The sequence below is a fragment of the Athene noctua genome, chromosome 3 (genome assembly GCF_965140245.1).
Source record: "Athene noctua chromosome 3, bAthNoc1.hap1.1, whole genome shotgun sequence".
Classification (NCBI taxonomy): Eukaryota; Metazoa; Chordata; class Aves; order Strigiformes; family Strigidae; genus Athene; species Athene noctua.
The window spans coordinates 1,412,512-1,432,684 of NC_134039.1; the positions used below are offsets into that span (position 1 = coordinate 1,412,512).

Consider the following 20,173-nt stretch of genomic DNA (forward strand, 5'->3'; position numbering starts at 1 on the left):
GTATAAATTACTCCAGATCGAATGGGTGTGAAAGGCCACACCACTATTAATTCTTATAGCTTAGTGTCCCCCATGCTCCCACTGAGTTGCTGACGGGTGTGGGGGACGTGTGACACCGACGGGCACGACGCCAGCAGCAGTGTCACCGCAGCTGTAACCGTCTGCGGCCGCCAGCCTGGGAAAGCCTGCAGGGAGTGGTAACAGCTTTTATTAGAATAACTGACGTATTTGGGAAAAGAAAGCCTAGACAAAATCGTAGGTACCTGCTGGGGCTTTTTTATATATGTCTCTCATGGATGCAAATTTGGGATTTTCAGATAAAACATGAAGAATTGGGGATATGCAAATCAGAACTTTTCCTTTCTTGCTGCCTTTTGAAGGTATTCACCGAAATGAATCACATCTATAAGAAACACGAATTCTGGATAGAAAAACAAAACTCACTTCACTAAAGGCTAAACAGTATGCATGAGGATGAGTAATCTTTACACAACTTCCAGAAGTACAAATGGTTGGAGCTACAATCCTAAAACTAACGTTATTTAATCAGGACCAATCTGAAGACTGCTGTCGGCTGAAGTCATAAATTCATGGAAGGACCAATTTCCTAGATGCAATGGAAACCCTACCAGAACATCCTGGCTAGACAGCACACGGCCATTTGTTCTGATTGAATTCAAAATTCTCCTTGTTTGCGTGTTCATAAATCAAACTGAAGAGCTAGACTATTATGTTAAGAACATAACTGCTGATATGAGGAGCCTATGCTGCTTCTGGCCGGACAAAAACATAGGGTGAAATACTGTTTGGACTAAATTAATCAGATTACTCTAAAAAAAAAAAAAAAAAAAAAAGAAATCCCAACCTATTTGGGAAGACAAACCCATGGGTTAAATCTCACTAGAGGGAGAAACACGGCTTCACACAAGGAAATGCATTAGCCCAATCCAGAACAAGACCAAGAATTCAGATTGATGTTCAACAGTGCAGCTGCAGAGCTATGCTGGCTATTCAGTATGTGTGCCAGAAAGGTTCCTGGTTCCAAATAAATCCACATAATATAGGCTTTGCCTGCAACAGAAAGCGGCAGTGGTTTCCCTAGGATTGTTTCTTTAAAGCGGTTTCATTAAACATGAAGCAAATCCACATGTGGACACAGTTGAAATGATTTACAACTGGCTTATGTTGATTTAGCTTCATTCAAAGGGGTGGAATTTCATACGGCAGCTGTACGTTGATTCAAGTGCATCTACACAAGACTGCAATGGTTCAGTTTAAACAGACTTAAACCAAGACTTCAGTTAAGCCACTTGTGCAACACTTTAAATAGCAGGTTAGGTCTTACTTAAGTATACACACAGAGGTAGATGACAGCCACTTTTCAAAGAACAGGAGATTCAGATCAATCAGAGCTAAATTCTATGGAACAGACTTGAGGCTGTCTATTTGTCCAAAGCTACCACATATCAACTACTTGAAAATTTTCTTTTTTGACCTATGATCATTGTATTATAAAACTGACCCTACTTTTAAAGGAATTTAATGTCTTCCACCAATCCTTTGTCTTCGTTTACTTATTTTTTACATATATGTCCAACACCCTCCCATTGTCACGATGACTTGATCATCTTAGCCTGAGAAGGTCACTTAAAATCCACCAGTTTGATCAGCAGAATGCTTTCCTACGGTGTACAGAAGAAAAAAAATGAGCGAGTTTGAGAGAACACTGAATACCTTTTCTCATCGGTCTGTTCAAGTCATGCTCCAGAGTCAGTTTTTCATTGTGTTCCTGGTGGAGGATCTAGGCCATGCAGCAGGGAACAGATTGCTGATACTCATCTGCCTGGAATTCTGCAGGGAAGCTGGAAATCCTCCGTTTATTTCATACCTGAACATGAGGGGAAGAAAATACCAAAGAGAAAAGGTGAGTTCTACAATATCCTTTTTGATAAACCAGGGGTTTGTTAATTTTCTACTCAAAGGTTTTTTTACAATGTCTTTTGACAGATGCAAAATGAAAAAAGTGAACACTGCTTCCTCGGGATAAATATTCGCTGGTGTGTGTTAGAGCGAGCTACAGCGACTGATCACTGGAACAGTCTCATCAGCACCGGCCAGTAAGGACTCAATGATTTTGAAAATTAGGCCATTTATTTCCGGGCCTAAACGGGCCCTTGGGAACCTAAGTTCAAGTCTGCATTTCTCAGTGCCGTGGCTCCCAGCCTCCCAGATGCACAATCCCTGAGCAGAGCCCCAAACTAAATCTCAGTGTTTTACCCTTCTGAAGTCAGCGGAAGGTTTAACACTTCCAGTGGTTCCGTGGGAGCAGGATTTCACCCCGCATCTTCTCTTTGCTTAGTTTAATGTTCAGCATGCCATCAGTGGCTCATCAGTACAAATGGGATTCGTTTGTTTGGTGAAAGCAGGACTGTAGTGATGATTACCATTTTTATTAGGTTTAATAATAGAACTTTTTTTCATCCCCCTGACACAACCAATGAAGAAAACACCACCAACCTACAATGATTTTATGGGCGATAACACTCTTCTTTTTGACAGTGTTCTTCACGGATCAATTTGTGACATCAGACACGAGGGATGGGGGGCTTTACCTAGGGAATCAGGAATGATAAATGTTCTTGGCTCAATTGGCTTCCTTTTGCTGGGAATTTTTGTGTGTCATATCACCTCCTTTTTCTTTCTTTTTTAAAAAAATACAATATAATTATGTCAGAAGGCAAGCTATTTTTATTAGCTTCGGGGATAAATTGTCTTTCATAGTCAAGATTAAACATTATGTGGAAATGGACTGATCCCCGAGGCAAAGAAATTTCCACTTATAAAAGTGGAACTTAACAAGATGTTCTCGGGAGCCCCCTTCCAGCACGGTTCTGGAAAAGGCTCCTTATGTCATTACCAGTCCCCCAAGTGATCCAATTCTGCACTACAGAGGCTGATGCAGGAGAGTTTTGAGCTGCCAGCCCAGGCACAGTGCTGTGGCTGCTTCGTCATGGATCTCGGATGACCCCAGGGCTACTCCAGACTCCACGTCCAAACACAAATAGAACAATATATTTACTGTCATCACAGAAGAAGTCTGCAATGTGGACAGTAATAGGATGCATGGAGTCTGTCTATAAAGATAATAAATTCAATAAAGGCGAGCTGAGAAACGTCATACTGAACTTTTAAAAACACTCAAGAGAAAAAGACTGGAAGAACAGCAACATGAACATGAGCCGAGTATGTTGGATATTTGTCAATCTTCTGTGCTGTCTAGTTGTGTAAATATGAACAAACAATTGAAAAAAAATCAAACATAAGTCCCGATTCGACCAAAGTCAGTGGTAAAAGCCCCATTAACCTGAACAAGACCAGAATTACTTCCACAGCAGTCTTGTGTACCTGCCACTGTACAAGATGTTAGTCAATATTATATACTCTGCTGTATTCATCATTACAATGTGACTGATCCTGGCAATATTTTGCTGTTACCCTTCTTACTTTCACTTTGATTTCCAGAGATGTGGGGTTCAGCTTCCCAGAGCAGTACATACTTAACCTGATTCAGACCAAGGGAGTACAGATTTGCTTGAGAATCAAGAAATGCAAAAAAATTCGACCTAAATATTACAGAATGTTGTTCAGACTTCAGCTGAGAATAGCTTCAAGATGTGGCTGAATATAAGCACAATGTAATACAATTTTAGAAAGGGTGAGTTTAGAATAGCCGTTTCTATCTCTGGCCTGCAAACTGCTACAGCGCCAGAAACTGCTCCTAAAACCCAAGAAAAGGCAACGAGGAAAAGCGTTTGTATTGCCAGTACACACAAACTCACTCTGCAGATGGCTGCACTGCCCATGGAAGTTTCTGAGAATCCAAAAATTCAAAGAAGTTGAAAAATCTGTTAAACCAGCGAGATCGCTAAACGTGCTAACAAGGTGTCGTAAGTGGACTTGGAAAATGCCTCATGGGACCGCGGACTCATGAAAATGCTGATCACAAAAACTGAGTAGCAAACACTTTAATGAGGGGGTAGAATTTGGATGCAAACCTATTCATTCAAGGTACCTTCCTCAGGCTGAAATCCATGTACATTTGATAGGGAACCTATATGAGAATGGATTTTTTATGATTACTAAGATTTTAGGCTGATTCCCTAAGGATAAGAAACTTCTTTACTCATAGTTTTTGTGTGTTTATCTTATCTTTCCACCAGCAGCTCCCGAGCAGTCCAAGTTCAGCCAAACTTGACCAATAATTAAGTTCCTACAAATTTTGTAAGCTCGGTCAGGTAAAAGAGCAAGACAGTAGGAGCTCCTTGGCAAGGGGGAGCTGCTGCAGGCTGAGCTTTACTCCGCCTGACACCAAAGAATCCGCGCAGAGAGCAAACCCGCCAAGTGCCACTGTCTGCAGTCAGACCTCAAAATCACTGCGGGACACTAAACCATAAAAATGCAGTTTTTCTTACCCCTGGCAGGCCCAGAATGATTTGTTCTGAGAACAGAGATAACAATAGATGAATTACTGATCAGGAGTTTTGCTACTGTCGCAAGGGTATTCAGGACTTTAGTCTTCCACCCAGTGCCCCCGGACTAGTGTTACGCCTCCATTAAGAGAAGATGATGTAGCCCAGAATTCCTGATCTGTAATCAAGCTGGGGTGACGGAGTACACAGTCCTACTTTTGTAATGATTTCAGTACTTGCTGATTTAGCCAAAGGCTGCAAGTTCCCCAATAGCCTTGGTTTTGATTGGGATGCCAGGCTGAAAAATATGTGGTAATTTACTGGAAAATGGCAGGCTCAGTTCTGTAAAGCATACTTACTGCAGTGACTGGGTAGATGTTTATCCTGTTTCACACTTACGTGATGTCAATACTTATGTTCTCTTCTTACAATAATGTTTTAAAACCACAAAAAGTCAATCAGCTTATCTCAAGGAGGAATAACAGATTTAAACATCTCAAATGAATGGATATTAACTGCACGGATTGGTTTCAGTGTACAAACTTTGTACTTGGAGTAATTTTTAGGCAACTGGAGCTAAATTACAAACCAGTTATTTTTGTTAGGTGAGCTTCATGAGACTAGAGGGTCTGAGGGAGCGAGGAAGTTTTGAGAGTCCCTCCCTGCTGCACGGTGCGGGGCAGGTGCCGGGACCCGAGGCTGGGGGCAGGGGATGCTGGGCCCATCCTGCTCGGCAGCCTCCCAGGGCTGACTCTGGCCATTCGCTCTGGTCCAGAACGGGAGAAGACACAGCCAATAGCCCTCCACGAGAGAGACCAGTAAAGTCGTGGGTGCCCATCATCTGCCGCGGGACTTCAGCCAAGGACCTGACGTGAAAGAAACCCTTGTGCAGTGGCTGCTTCTTAACCAGCTCCTTCTCTGGATGCCCTTGTTCTTTCCGTGAAAATATAATTTACTTTTAAAAAGGATTAATCAGTATTAAAATGTGCACACCTGTTCCAGAGCAAGAGCATCTGCGTAAGGCATTGCTTCCAAAATGGCCTTTTCATTTTACATTCCCACTTGAATCTGAAATGACTTCCAGGTGAGAAGAGCCCTCATCTAACCTGAATCACAGACCCACCCACCAAACCATTTGGGCTTGCAGGCTACATACTGGTTTTGATCTTCATCCGAGACCACGCTGAAGTTGTGCCCTAGTCTGAGGCGAGGTGGCCCGAGGTACCGAGAGTGAATGAAGAAAATGACGAGTCAATGTTGTTGTCTTCAAGGTGGTACCAGTTGCCCCGGAGCTGGGCCATAATTATGGGGAAATCTCGGGGAAAACCACCCGTGTCCCAGCCTGTCCCTGGTCTCCCCAGCTCTGCCTTCCCGGAGACGAAATAAAGATGCTCAAAGCAGCTTTTTCCTTCCTTGGGTGGTGGCACAAGGTGGGTTGGGGTGAGCCTGTCTCTGGAAGGCCTCAGCACCAACGCTCCCCACTGCCTCAGCATCGTCCTTGGCCCACAGCATCATTCTGCCCTGGAACACGGAGGCGGGAGCCACACTGGAACTGTTTGAGTACATCAGATTAATTTCTCTTGTGCTTTTATATAAACACATACAACTGAATTATTTATGAATCGCTCCCTTTTTCCCTACCAAGACAAAACGATTTGTTAAAAAAGGCCCCAAAACAATGGCAGATCTTTGAGAAGGAAGATGAAAGCGTTTCCTGCGTGTTTCCAATACGGTTCCTTAAGAATGCTGAAAGCCAAAATTTTTCATGATGCTGCAGTGAAGGAAAACTTAGAACTGAATTTACATTCTTTGCAGCTTAAAAAAAAAATCTTTGAAGGACAACTTTTCTTTCCATAGTAATTAAAGAGAAGCTACAGTTCTCTCTCTCAATCAGGATTCAATGGCCTTAATATACTTTACATATGAACTGTGGAAAGAATTTGATAACACACCTCAAAAAACCAACCAGCTTGTTTTGTAATGGTCAAAAATAGGCACAGTCTTTCCTGCAGTTCAAAATTCAATCATTTAAAGCATTACAGAGCTCCTGTCCTTCAGCTTCCCAATCAGCTCTTGCAGCATGAACAATGCCTTGTTCCTGCCACTGCTAGTTCTGTCTACTGAGTCAAATCATTCGAAAAATGATTTCATGGTAGAAAACCTGCCCTAATGACAATGAATGTCATTTTGAGAATTATTTCACTGCATGAAGGGTTTTGCATAATCTACATTAACTGATTTTTAACGTGCCTGTGATTTATGATCTACCAACCAAAGAAAATACCCAGCAAATGAAAGTGCCCTCTGAAGAGTGGGCATTTACATCGTGAGTTTGCATTTCTTCGGCAGTTCAATACGCACAGCCACAGCCCTTGTCACAGGCTGAACTCTGCCCTGGTATGTCACCTCCCAGACATGCCAGATACCAGCCCTCTAGGGGTTCCAGGTCTCCCAGTCCAACAGCCCAGAGCAGAGCCCCGCCCAGACCCAATGATTTGAACCCAGGACAGGAACAAAACCCTCTTACATCAGAGTTTGGCAAGTACCACGGCACCCCTGCTCTCCGTCATGAATAGCTGGGGAGAGGAGAAAATACACAGCCCCAAACTAGGGTTGATCTGATTATTAAACATCAGGAAAGACCAATTTGACAGAGCAGCGATGAGAGTTAAGGTATGAGCTGGAAACACCCTGCCTGCAGCTTTCCACTACCAGCACCAGGCTGACAGGATTCCCACAGCCTTCATTTCCTTACTTCTGTACTTTTTATTTGCTTGATAAACATCTTTGGGGTTTTTTTCACCATCTTTGACAGTGAGATTTTATCATCTATCAGAAATAAATCAACCAAACCCATGTAATCTCTCTTGCGGAAGTTTCAGCTACTGAGGAAGAGTGAGTGGGTACGGGGGAGAGCCAGGAAGCGGGTCCCTTTGTGGGTGCACTCCCAGTATTCACTTCTGGTTGCCAGGCAGTGGCATCAAAGACAGAAACTCCCATCAGCTTTGGGCTGCAGATATTTGACCCAAGCTACGTTGAACAAAATTGATTCTGAAGTTAGTTTTTCAGTGTATTATTAATGTTTTTGTTTTCTAAAATATTAATTCAAACAGATACGAAAACCTTATGCCACATATCCATCTTCTCACCCACGCACTGTCTATCTAGGTTTTCTGTTATCTGCCTGAAAATTGAGTTAGTTCCCGGGTTGAATGAAGTTCATAAAACTTTCAGCAAAACTGAGCTGAATTTTATGAGCATGAAGCCACATTACAGCTTGGGTCGAAGATCAGGGTAATCTCCCTGGAATTGCATGGGTCCATCGGAAATCATGCACAGGTTTGTAGGTTCAGCCGTGTCTTGCTTTGAATTGATGAGTTTTCTCAAATTTTAAATTAAATCTAGGATGGGATTAGATCGAGGAAACAACAAGCCAGTCAGCCTCATCTCAATCCCTGGGAAGGTGATGGAGCAAATCCTCCTGGAGGTCATTTCAAGACAAGGACAGGACAAGAAGATGGTTAGGAGTAGTCAGCATGGGTTTCTGATGGGGAAATCAAGAGACAGTGGGCATAAACTGAAACAGAAGAAAGCCTGTTTAAACCTAAAAGAAGTATTTTTTACTGTGAGGGTTACTGAGCGCTGCCATGGGTTTCCCGAAAAGGTTGTAGAGTCTCCATTCTTGGAGAAACTTGCTCTAGCTGTCCTACTTGAGCAGGGGGGTGTCCCAGAGGATCTCCAGGGGCGCCTCCCAACCCCAGCCATGCCGTGAGCTGCTATAAGGTGGTTTGTTTGGGGGTCAAATAACTGAAGCCAACTGCTGCCATCACTGAACTATACCAGCCCTAACCACGCATGTACCACACATGGGTTACAAACACAGTACAAGCCCCCCAAACTCCAGAGCATCGCCACTGAGTATCTCTTTCGTTAAAGGAAAGGGCAGTGCTTGTGAGAAGTAACCTTCTAGAAGCATTTCTGGATCTGTTAGCAAGTTTATCTCTGGGTAACCAACTGCTAGGTGGGACAAAGGGACCCTCTTGTATGTCAGCACCGACAGCACCTTGTACAGCTTTTACTGCAGCACAGCTCGCGGCCTCAGACTGCTGATCTCAGTGAAAACACTCCAAATGTTGTTAAGAGTCCTCTTCACCTCTACTAATCAGATTTAGGAGGCGTGTAATTAAGTATCAGCTCTTACTAAGACAGAAGATTGAAGACCCCTTCTCAAGCATTGATAGGATAAGGAGCTGGAAAACTGGTTTTTTAAATGTATTTGGTGGAAGGGAGTAAAAGGATGAAGTCAAGGAAAGAAACTCGGGCACATACCAATAAAACCAGACAAAGGATCATGCTAAAACAAATAGCCAACTTTTCTTCTAGGCCTCTCAAATAGCAAAAATACTCAGGACTGCATTTAGGATGCACGTAAAATACTTACTCTCACCTTTGGGTGAGAACTGCAGCCAATCGGCAAGACAAGGAAAAGCTCCTACTGTCTGTGCTGGTGTATGATGTTACTCTCCCGTGAAGGAGGGGTTTGGTCTGCACAGCTATCAGTTTGGCAGACTCCTCACACAGCAAGCCCTGCTCTACTGTCTGCAGGAGAAGATCTTTTCTATTGCTTTCAATAGCTACCAGGCCCAATTCTTGCAAAATAAACCCAGGAATCAACACAGTCTCTGAAGTAGCGCTCACCTCTGACTTAATCTTGCTCTGTGAGGGGCTCTCCGACTACGGCATACAAACCTCCCCAAAGTGCTGTGCCTGCCCCTGTTGCAGCTGGGGTAGATGGAATTGAATCCCGATTCATTTAACAGCTCAAAGTGAAAAGCATTAAGTGCTCGGGCAGGTCGGTGAGGCTCAGCATCCCTGCTCGAGGTGTCCTAGAGAGAGCAAGATGTCCGGCGGAGCAGGGATGGGAGAGCCCCAACTCTGCCATGCCCAAGCACAGAGCTCGGGGTGAAGGAGCTGAGACAGAGCTTCCCCTTCCTCTGCTCATCTGTCCAGCTGCTGCCGCTGTGGACAGTGGTACCTGTCGCTGCCGGGAACGACAAAATCTGGTCAAAAAAAGTTTGGTTGGTATTACTTATCACCACTGATAGAAAATGGAGGCAGTGAGGACAAGTACAAAATGAATGGTGAGTCTTAATGAATTTCTTCTGAGCAGCTTTCATCTCATACATCACACCTTAATGCACAGTTTAAAATTTTATTTCTTTAAGTCAGTAATAGAAAAATTAAATTATGCTTTATTAATAAAGTAACATACAGAGAGGCTAAAGCCTTTCAGGAAGGTGAACAGAGTTTTCAGAGGCTCTGTTGCAGAAGTTGAGATGGTGCTGCTACCCGCGGAGGGAAGTATTCAGGACTGTTTCTAAAACCTCTCAAAAGTGTTTCTGGACACTATCAGCTGCAAAAGATTTACTACTGGGATGGCAACTGTCAAAGCTGGTAAGAGCATAAAACTGGGGATAAGTTAGCTTTGCTTTTCAAGACTGGTTAGTGATCACTCCTCAGTCACAGCTCATCCTATGCCCAGATGTGGCTTATGTTGGCACCATTTAGGTGAAAGGGAGTTCTGTGGGATTCATCAGCCTAGAGACAATTAGCCCTCATTAAAACTAATTGCCACACAGAGCACCTTGCTCCACAGCAAAGACACCGAAAACAGAAAATCAAGCCCCAGCTGTCAGGAAGACTGGTAGAAGAGAGAAAAAGCTCTGCAAGTTGCTACGTTGGTGTTACAGGTGCAGAATCATCTGGGTTGGAAAAGCCCTTGCAGCTCCTCCAGCCCCACCATGACCCTCCCCCTGACCGTTCCCAACTCCCCCAGATCCCTCAGCGCTGGCTCAGCCCGACTCTTCAACCCCTCCAGGGATCCCGGGGACTCCCCCCTGCCCTGGGCAGCCCATTCCAACGCCCAACAGCCCCTTCTGCACAGAAATCCTTCCTCAGAGCCAGCCTGACCCTGCCCTGGTGTGAGCACAACCACGTACGTGTGAGATCTGCCCCGTGAGGCTAAACAGCGAGCTGGATACTAACCCGTCCCTGTTTTGAGAGACCTCAAGCCCACCAAACCAGTAAAAACACCCCAACGAAACAAATCTCTGCGGTGAGAGATTGCGTGGAGTGTCAGAGCGGGGCTTGGGAGACCTGATCTCCTGCCCAGCCTTACCACTAGGCTGTGACGCCTTCAGCACCCCCTGCCCCGGCTCCTGCTCTGGGGCAGAGCCACGTCCTCTGCTCTGCAGAGCCCCCACACTACTCCCACCAAGGAGCTGCTGCTGCTGTAAGAGCCAGGCGTCTCCGAGAGCAGCACTCTGCTCCCACCGAAACGGCTCCTTCAGGTGTTTGCACACACTGCACCCTCTTTCACGACAAAGCAGGAGATGAAGCAGATTCCTTCCTACAGCACGGCTCCCTGGACATACAGATGCTTTCTGAGTTATTACGATTATCCGTAGGGTACAGGGGGAAGTACTGACAAATACTGAAAGGATCCACACTAAGGTTTGTATCAGTATAAGCATGCACACAGTATTATCACCACGGAGGCCTCTAATAGTTACAGCAGCACAAAAACTGCCAAAACAAGTATAAGCCTGTGGTCACATAATCCAAAGCAAATGAAACACTGGAATTTCTGTTACTGCTCATCAGCTGGGTACCATGATCATTCACAGCCTTTAACATACGCTAACCGAGTGCTTAGTTTCTTTAAGCTCATTTTACTTCTCGGTTCAGATGGATTAAAAAGATCACGAAGGCAGTTGCAAGCAGAAATTTGCAAAGCTGCGGTAATTTAATAATTGCAAGTCATAAAGCAATATCCCACTTTTCTTCTCCTGTCAGAGCTGGGGTGAAGTGACACTAGTGCACGAGAAAGAAGATTGCTTCTGCAGGCTTCCTGGGGTAGGGACAGGGCCCTTCAGTGGGGCGTACCAAGTCGAACAAAACCCAGCCTCCTCCCTTGCTGCAGTAATAAATAATTACTGAACCAAAACAGATAAGGGCAATTACCAACAATCTCGAGAAAGATTATTTTAATATGGAACGGAGCACTGTTAGAGCAATTAAACTGCTTGTAGAAAACCCCAAAACTCAGCAGGATTTTAACATCTGCAGGTAGGCAAATCTATCAACACTACTGCTGTGTTTTCAGTCAGGCACAGCTTATACCCCGGGCCCAATCTGTTCCGTGGTGCTGCTTTTTCTGCCGTGCTTTGCTACTCCTTCTGCCCACAGAACTATATGTGCTTTAGCAGTGGGAGGAAGCGATCCCTGCCTACCGTAGTGATAGTTTATGCAGCCCTTTTGCTTGCTGTTACGAAAGTCCCTTCACACCCCGCCACACACACGCAGGGGAAGTCTGCCTCAAATTCAGAAATGTTTGCTTCTGAGCAGGAACGGAGGCGAAGAATGGAAGTATGTGACAGAGGTCTGGGAGGGAGGGACGCTTCTCTGCACATCACGACATGAGAAATACAAAAATAATTTCAAAGTGGCAAACCCAGAATCCAATTCACAACACTTACCCCGGTATCAACATTCTAAAAAAAGGCATTACATAATCTGAATGCCACGAAGTAATAAAAATACAGCTTGGTTTTGTGCTAGCGAGGTCTTAACTCGCTTATTCAGATTAGAAGCATCTGGTATCGAACTGAATTTCTTTTACTATGTGAGATACGTTTCCTCTCATATGAGCTGCATCGTGGAAAACATTTGTGAACGTTTTTCAGTACATATTGTGTGAAGTTTACATTCTTTTTCTTTCAAAATATTGCATATTTGGGTGGAATAACAAGAGATAACACCCAGACCTGCATGTAGACTATCCATTCTAGTTGAGTCTTCAGAACATTCAGGGCTTCCCAAGCACAGGGACCAGAGAGGATGCTCCGTTTCTTCTCTTCGCACCTCTTTCTGCAAGAGGGATCTTGCTGAGGGGTAATTAATCCTCAAACATGGGTAAACGGACATGCAAAGGAGCACCACAGTGTCCAGAAATTTCCGAAGAGGTGGCAACAGAAGTGACTTCCTCTCAGGTGGATTTGCTACCCATGTGCAGCTCATACACAGAGACACAAGTTCTCCAGGTGATTTTACATTATCAGCATCTTTCTAATTAAATTTCAATAGCTTTAAAAGGCTATTACTGCTTATAAGATTCACTTCCAAACCCTGGATCTTTGCTCTTCTTTTCTCTCATACATTTTTAGAGAATTACACTCCTAATGATGGGATTAATATTAAGCCATTTCATTATAAATGGGTTGGATGTACTGTTAATGGCTTGAATTAATCTGCATTTGGCAAGCATGTCTCTGCCTTTATCCTTCCTTCCAAAAGAAATTTAGAACGACAGATTCATTAGATGTCATCGATAAAATGCCTGCAAGGTTAACCTGTGAGATAGGACTGGATACCTTTTATAAGAAGGGAAACTCAGCGTGCCTTTCTAAGAATCACAGAAATTAGACAAAGCTCTGAGTTTTTTATTTGCTTGTTTCTTCTCCACTTCCCAGTAACAGTTGCTTTAATCCTGAGGGCTCAGCTCTTTTTGTTTTCTGTCAGGTGTATGACAGTGGAAACGCAAACGCTCACGTATTTGGGCTTGCCAAATCTAGTGAGGTTGGTTTTGAGAAGGCCTTAGTCTCCTGGATCGTGTCTTGGCCACTGCTGGGGCTGGGGCTGTGCTGACCCTGGTGGCCCCCGAGCAGTGGCTCCTCGTGCCTTCCCCAGAGCCAGCCCCCCGCCGGACTCTCACTGCACGTGCAAGCAGAGCTCAGGTCACGGTTTGCTTTCTGGAAAGGGGTTAGGGAATCGGGCAGCACTAAAAGGAGGGAAAAAAAGCCTTCCTGAATCATCTCCCCCTTTGCCACAGGGCCATCTCCACCTCGCGCTTGGCACGGAGGCGTCTGTGGCGGGTCCCGCTGGACGCGAGAGAGCAGATGGGGATGCTGACGGGGTAAGCAGTGCTCCTTCCAAGGAACAAACCCTCCCTCCGAGGGGAGGATGATTTCCATGACTCACCTTTTGATAACGGTACAAAAGGAGCGTTTGGGGAGTCGTTCTTATCGACCGTGTTATTGGCCACATAAATCAACAAGACCTCCTAGAACAGTCACGGGCCCGACCTACTGCAGCAGGTCTGGCACTGTCTGAACCGGGGCACAGGGAAGAGGGACATCGCTTCGGCTTCTGCCTAGCTTTGAAGTGAACTATTGCAGACAAGGGGAAAAAAGAGAAGAAAAAAAGATTGATTTTCCTTTTGGCAAATATTTGGCTACAAGGATCTGCTCATCTGTCATTTGTCTTGCCTTGAGAATTGGCCTTTGCAGAACAAAACAAACAAACACTGCTACGCTGGACGGCATTTTGTATTGACATAAGAGCCTCGCTGAGGATAACAGACATTTATAGAGCAATTCATATGACTTTAAAATTATACACCTTTGCCTTTGCTTGGCATTGTTTAATCTAATAGTTTGCATTTGTTATTTGAAATGTATGCAGAGCAGATCGTGTCGCTGATGTCTGTTAAGACTTAGCATTTGCGTGCATGGTGACGTCCTGTCCCGAGGACAGGATTTCATGTGGACAATCACCCAAGGCTGTGTGCCCCACCTATCCCTTGGGGGGGCCAGAGAAGGGCTGCACCAGCACAGATTCCCCAGAAGACCCATATACACCACAGTACAATCTTCCACTGTATGGCATGGATCAGAAATAGAAAATATAAACTGCTACACTTGCTCTGATCATGCTCACGCTTGCTCCTCTTCCCTGGAGAGTCACTGCCAATTGCCAAAGGTTGGCATACTGCTGCAGCCTCTCCAAAGCTGCCATGTGGACAGGCAAAATTCAGGGACATGAAGGCAGCTCACTCATCCCTGACAGCTCATCCTTCCCATTTCCTACACCCACTCACACACCACACCCCCTGCCTCGTGAGCACGAGCATGGTGAAACAGGGAATTGGGCATTAATTGCCAGAAGTCTTATCCTGTGGGTACTTTCTGGGGGATAACAACTTCAGAGCCAGTCTCCTGTGATGCACAGCCAGGACTCGGTCATCAGAAAGACAGAAAATGTCCTGTGTCTGTTGGAATAATTTAATTCTTGGTGAATCTCCAGCCAAAGTCTGTTACCCTGCAGGAAGACTGAATTTGGACCATTAGCATCCATATTCTGAACTTCACACTCTCCTGTCTCGCTTTGCTTTAGTATGACAAAACAAATACATGTATATATAATTTAATTGTCTAGCTGACAACGCAGAGAAGAAAACTCCAGGGACAGACAGTTATTTATGCCTGAATGTAGGGCTCACATTCATATTTATGCAGCTGGATAAGCATTCTGACTATCAGGGTTATTATCACAACAAGATTCTTAAAGGCAGCTGATCCAAACAGCTTCGACAGAAACACCAACGCCAGCTCTTTTCTCTTCTTCTGGGGTCCAGGAAGCCTTCAGTAAGTAGATGATACACAAAGTACACCTCTGGGGAAGCTAAATCTTAGAAGTTTTGCTTGATACTGAAGCACCACGTTTTACTGACAACCAGTGAAAAGGGAAAGATTCACAATGCTTATTACTATTTTCACACAAGTTCTAGGCTTTTTTCCAAGCAACGTTAACTTTTCAAGCACGTTACAAACAAGTGCAAAGCTAGGAATACCCTGACACTCAAAGCTCTCGTGATTCAACTAAAGCTACACCTGGGAGTTACGTGAAATAATATCTTAGAATCCCAGAATCATCCGGGCTGGAAAAGCCCTTGAGGCTCCTCCAGCCCAACCATGACCCTTCCCCCTGACCGTTCCCAACTCCCCCAGATCCCTCAGCGCTGGCTCAGCCCGACTCTTCAACCCCTCCAGGGATCCCGGGGACTCCCCCCTGCCCTGGGCAGCCCATTCCAACGCCCAACAGCCCCTTCTGCACAGAAATCCTTCCTCAGAGCCAGCCTGACCCTGCCCTGGGCAGCTTGAGGCCGTTCCCTCGGGGCCTGGCGCTGGGGCCTTGGCTCCAGAGACTCATCCCCCCTCTCTGCCCCCTCCTGGCAGGGAGTTGCAGAGGGCCAGGAGGTCTCCCCTCAGCCTCCTCTTCTCCAGACTGAACCCCCCCAGTTCCCCCAGCCGCTCCCCACCCATAAGACAAGTGCTGCAGGACATCTTCAGTGATGTCAGAGAAGACAAACAGGGACTTTGAGTGAATACCAGTGGAGCACAGTAAAATCTGCTTGCCAGTGGCTTTGCTGTCACCCAGCACCATGGGAACAGGACAATTCTTCAGGGATCCTTGCTAGAACCGTGACATGACAGTGCTGATGTTACAGTCAAAGCTGTATTTTAACCCAGGCCCCCTGCAGATGGGGCCACCGTGACACATCAGCCCACAATCGACCCTCGGCAAATGGCTGCCTGCCCCCAAGACCCCAGGGCCTAGGCGTGGGGGCACCGTCACGCTTGGGGAATGCTCTTCAGTGTTTCAAAGAGAAGATTTTGCACGGGTGTGTGAGAACAAGGCTTGTGGTTAGCTTTTTGGGGAACACGGTGTGTGTTCCTGCTGGCGGAAAGGTTCACTCTATCCGTTTGGTGATGTCTGCCCTTGACCGGGAGGTGAAAACACGACCCAGCAATGGTACACTGAAAATGGAAACAAGTTTTTGGCCTTGGATAGTCCTTTTTAGTAAAGACAGAATGGTTGTTTCAGTAAATAATGACAGATATTCTTAAAAGAGCTGTTTTCTACATTTTTGCTAGTAAAAATAGCTCTAACACTACCTGAAGAGCAGTTTAATTTTTTTTCCTTAGGGTATGGGGACAAAGCAATATGCAGTACCGGAGCCAAAGAAAAGTTTGCTTTGGGTGATGTTAAATGGACTCCAGTCTGTGAAAACATGAATGTTAACAGAGGTACAAAACCAAGACAAGCTTTGGGGCACAAAAGCTCTCCCAAAACTCAAAGGTGGAATTAAGAGCTAAACACAGCCGAGGAAAATGCCAGCCAGCAGAATTGTGTGCGCTAGGCAGGGTATGATAATGGCTCAGACAATCTGAAGGAAAAGGTGGTTGGTCCCTGTGAAATGACAGTATTGGTAACATTATTCTGAAGCGTTAAGCCGCGTGAGGCTGCGGGGACGGGGAAGCATTGCAGCTCCACCAGCAACCAGACTGCTCATGGCAACTCATCGCTCACCTGAGCCAGGCTGCAAGCAGCGGCGCTTCCTTTGCTGCGCTGTGACGCTGTGGATGCTGGAGATTCGAGGATTAGGATATGTGACATTTTCACAGCACGAGCCTCAAGCCAGCAGGCTCTTAAATCACCAAGTGTCCAAACAGTTTTCATTGTGCTTTCATCCATTCCCTGCTAAGGAAGATCAGCAGGGGAAAAAGCTGCCTCCATATATGAAACGAGAATAGCACAACACCTGCTGGGTTGGAAACTGTATTCATGAGGTACGTAAATGAGTTGACAACAGGAGGACGCTGTAACTGGTCCTGCAGCATAAACTCTGCTGCAGCGAATGCAGCCTTCCCAAGATATGTGGGGTTCATGAACTAAAGCCTGGCTATTACAGAAGGAAACAGTGTGTGTTGTTCAGAAAGCCGACAAAATGCAGGAAAATTAGCCTCATCTCAGGGACAACAAATAAAACTAGATTAAAGCAATAATTCCAAATTATCAAGAAGGTTTAAGAGTCTTGCAGATGTCCATCCCTAGAAGCTATAACAAGCGTCCAAAGCTATGAAGATCAGCCAGTACCAGCCTTTCCCAGCCAAGTGCACATTGCTTCATAGGTCCAGGAGCGTATTTTACTGACAGGGTTAAGTATGGTATTTGTTACTGGGATGAGACACTGCAGATACTGGTGTGTGCTGAGCAGTGTCCCCACCCGCACCTCCTGGAGTTCCTCTGCACTGGTGCCAGCGTCAGAAAATGAGACAGAGCACGGCCGTGGCGGACTGAGGGGCCCCAGCTGGCTCTCAGGCAGAGGCAACAGAGCCACAGGAATGTAATACTCCTTTTCAGGCAGGCTAACCAACCTGGGCAAGGCACCACATTAACTGAGCTTCCAGCCCACAGGTAAGACTCATCTCTGACACCTTCTGCTGTGAAGACATGCCCTGAGGTCTCAGAGCTGACCCTGAGCAGGAGGCTGGCCAGAGACCTTCAGCCCTTCCTAACTTCAATTATCTGACCATCCTGTGAAGCGACCCATCATGAAATCTGGTAAGGAAAATGCAAAATTACTTCCTACCAGTAAACAGCAAGTGCCCGACTTCTGCTATTTTTTTTCCTCTGAAGAGAAGTCTTCTTCTCAAACATAAGGGCAAAGTAAAGCCTTTTAATCTAGAAGTCAGATTTTGTAATATGCTATAAACAAGCTGCCTCCATGGGGAATTAATGTCATTTCGTGGGATTACTGAAGTAAATAAATGCTTATCCAACGGAAGCGAGCGTGCTTTTGGACCATTAGATTCTAAATGAGTAGGAGAAAAAGATCTAGTCCTGGATCATATCATCCAGTGACTAAATACCAACTACATATCAACAAAATGCTGAAGGATTTTAACTGCCCAAAGTAATTTCTGGTTCCAGTTAACTTTTTTCCTCCCTTCTTTTTAAAATTTTGTCCGTATATAATCTGGTATATTGATAATGAAACTTGTCATTAGTCCTTTTCTAGGACATTCTTCAATTAAACTAAATATAGCCATAAAATCCTCTGTTAGATAAGATAATAGAGTGCTGCAGCAATGGTCTGCCAGCTGCTAACAAGAGCTGTTAACTCCCTGAGAGAGTCAGAGGGCTGGGACTGCTGCTGTTGATGAACTGTTAAACCCTTCAACAACCACAGTAATACAGATGTGGACCCAGTGAAGAGCAGGGCTAGAGCAACCTGAAAGTATATGGTATAACACCTGCACAGACTTCTAGAGGCCAGCACAGTTCAGATGTGGCTTTAGCAAACCTGTAAGGTTTAACTGGAATAAAACCAGATCACAGCTCATATCCCGTAAGGGAGATGAACAAAGTTGTTTGGTTACTGCTGGAACAGCGCTGAAATTATTGTTTATGCTGGTAAATTCCTGAGTTAAGATGACTGCCTGACTTAGCTAACAGGAGATGCTTATTGTTTGCCTTTGGGAAAGGGTAAATGTGACTGTTAAGACACATTTTTCTCAAGGAAAGGCCCAGACGTGGTGGTGGAGGAGAGTGAGTGGGTTAACTCACAGCACTCAGGCTGCTATTACAGCCTTGTCCACACAGGCAACGTTTTCTGTTGTAGCATTATAATTATACTGCTGCCATTATATATGATGAGGTGGTACGTACACATAATGGACTGAAAACATTCTATTCACACACCCACAAGCATGAACACAGTGTGAAGGTAACAAAAACAGAAAGAAAAAGAAAAAAAGAGGAAGAGAAATAAGAAGAAAAAATGGAAAGGGAAGAGGAAGGGGAACAGTACCTTGCAGCAGAATGATGATGCCCAGGTAGGGGATTACAAACGTTTCCGAACAGCCAAGGGTCTCGGCAGCTCAGGCTGAGGAGAGGCAGGGGTCGGTTCTGTCACCAGGCTGGACAGGGAGATGTCCTCCCTCCCTCATGCCACAGTCTATTTCAGCCACATTAAGCCACCCTAATTACATCGTATAATGCCAGCATTTTAATTTCCCATTCTAATTTGTCACAGTATAGCTTTATACAGACCAGTACGGAACTGGTCACATTGGAGGTCCTTATCCATGAAACATCCAACCACCTAGGCAGAGTTTTAGGCAGAGTCCACCTAGACTCAGTATGTAGAAAAAAAATTAAACACTGAGAAAATAAAATTCTCCAGGGTGCTTCTTCCAAAAAGACGCCAACTGCTCCCCACTCCTTTCTCCCACACTGAGAAATTTGACTTGGTGGCTGCCCTTGCCTTACGTTGCGTGGACTCTTGAGGCGGAACGGTTTGAATCTTACCCTGTCGCTGTGGGGGACGATGGGAGAAGCTGGGGATGCTGCAGAGCTGAGAAGTCCATGAAGAAGATTACACAGCCTGAGCGTGTAGGACATTTGCCACGCAGATATAACGGATCCCTGTGGATCTATGCGGATATAATGGAGCAAGAGCTGATAAACCCATAATTGTGCCAACTTTTATTTTTTAGATCAGATGGTTTCACTTCTCTGGGCTACCAAACAGTTAAATCTACATATACGCAGGAAGAACAGTAGTAGGAATTGTCTACAGAAGAAGCAAGGAAAAGGTGGTGAGCGCTGTACCTGTTAATAAATCAGATGAGTCACCAGTGCAACAGTCTGTGTAACCGTGCTCTGTGTGCTGACAGATAAACGGGAGGTTTCAGCCTACTCACGGTTAATGCAGTTACTAGTAAGGAAGATGCCACTTGCTGCGAGGTGGCCTCTCATTTGGTGCAGGATGGAAATTCAACTGTGACCCTTCCTTTTATTTAGAAAGGGGGAAGAAGTGAAGTGGGAGAGCGGGATGTGCAATTAGTGATTGATTTGGTAGCGCTTCACTGTTTGCTGCTGTAAACTTGTTCTAAGACAGGACCGTAAGTTTAACAAGCTGGAACACCCATCTGAAGAGCACGGATGGATCAGGCTGGCGTTCCAGTCCCACTGGGTCAGTACTTGCCTTGACACTGTATCCCAATATCCCAGAACCA

General features: G+C 45.2%; 1 protein-coding gene across 7 annotated transcripts in view; it reads right to left on the reverse strand.

Moving 5' to 3' along the window:
- Positions 1-19,071, reverse strand: part of SHISAL1 (shisa like 1) — a 127,800-nt gene extending 108,729 nt beyond the window's left edge. For all 7 annotated transcript variants that reach the window (XM_074901745.1, XM_074901744.1, XM_074901739.1 and 4 more), the window contains exons 1-2: positions 18,964-19,071; positions 1,735-1,888 (exon numbers count right to left, since the gene is read on the reverse strand). The gene's annotated coding sequence lies outside the window, so the exon portion shown is untranslated. The remainder of the gene's footprint in view (positions 1-1,734; positions 1,889-18,963) is intronic.
- Between the last annotated feature and the right edge of the window lie 1,102 nt (positions 19,072-20,173).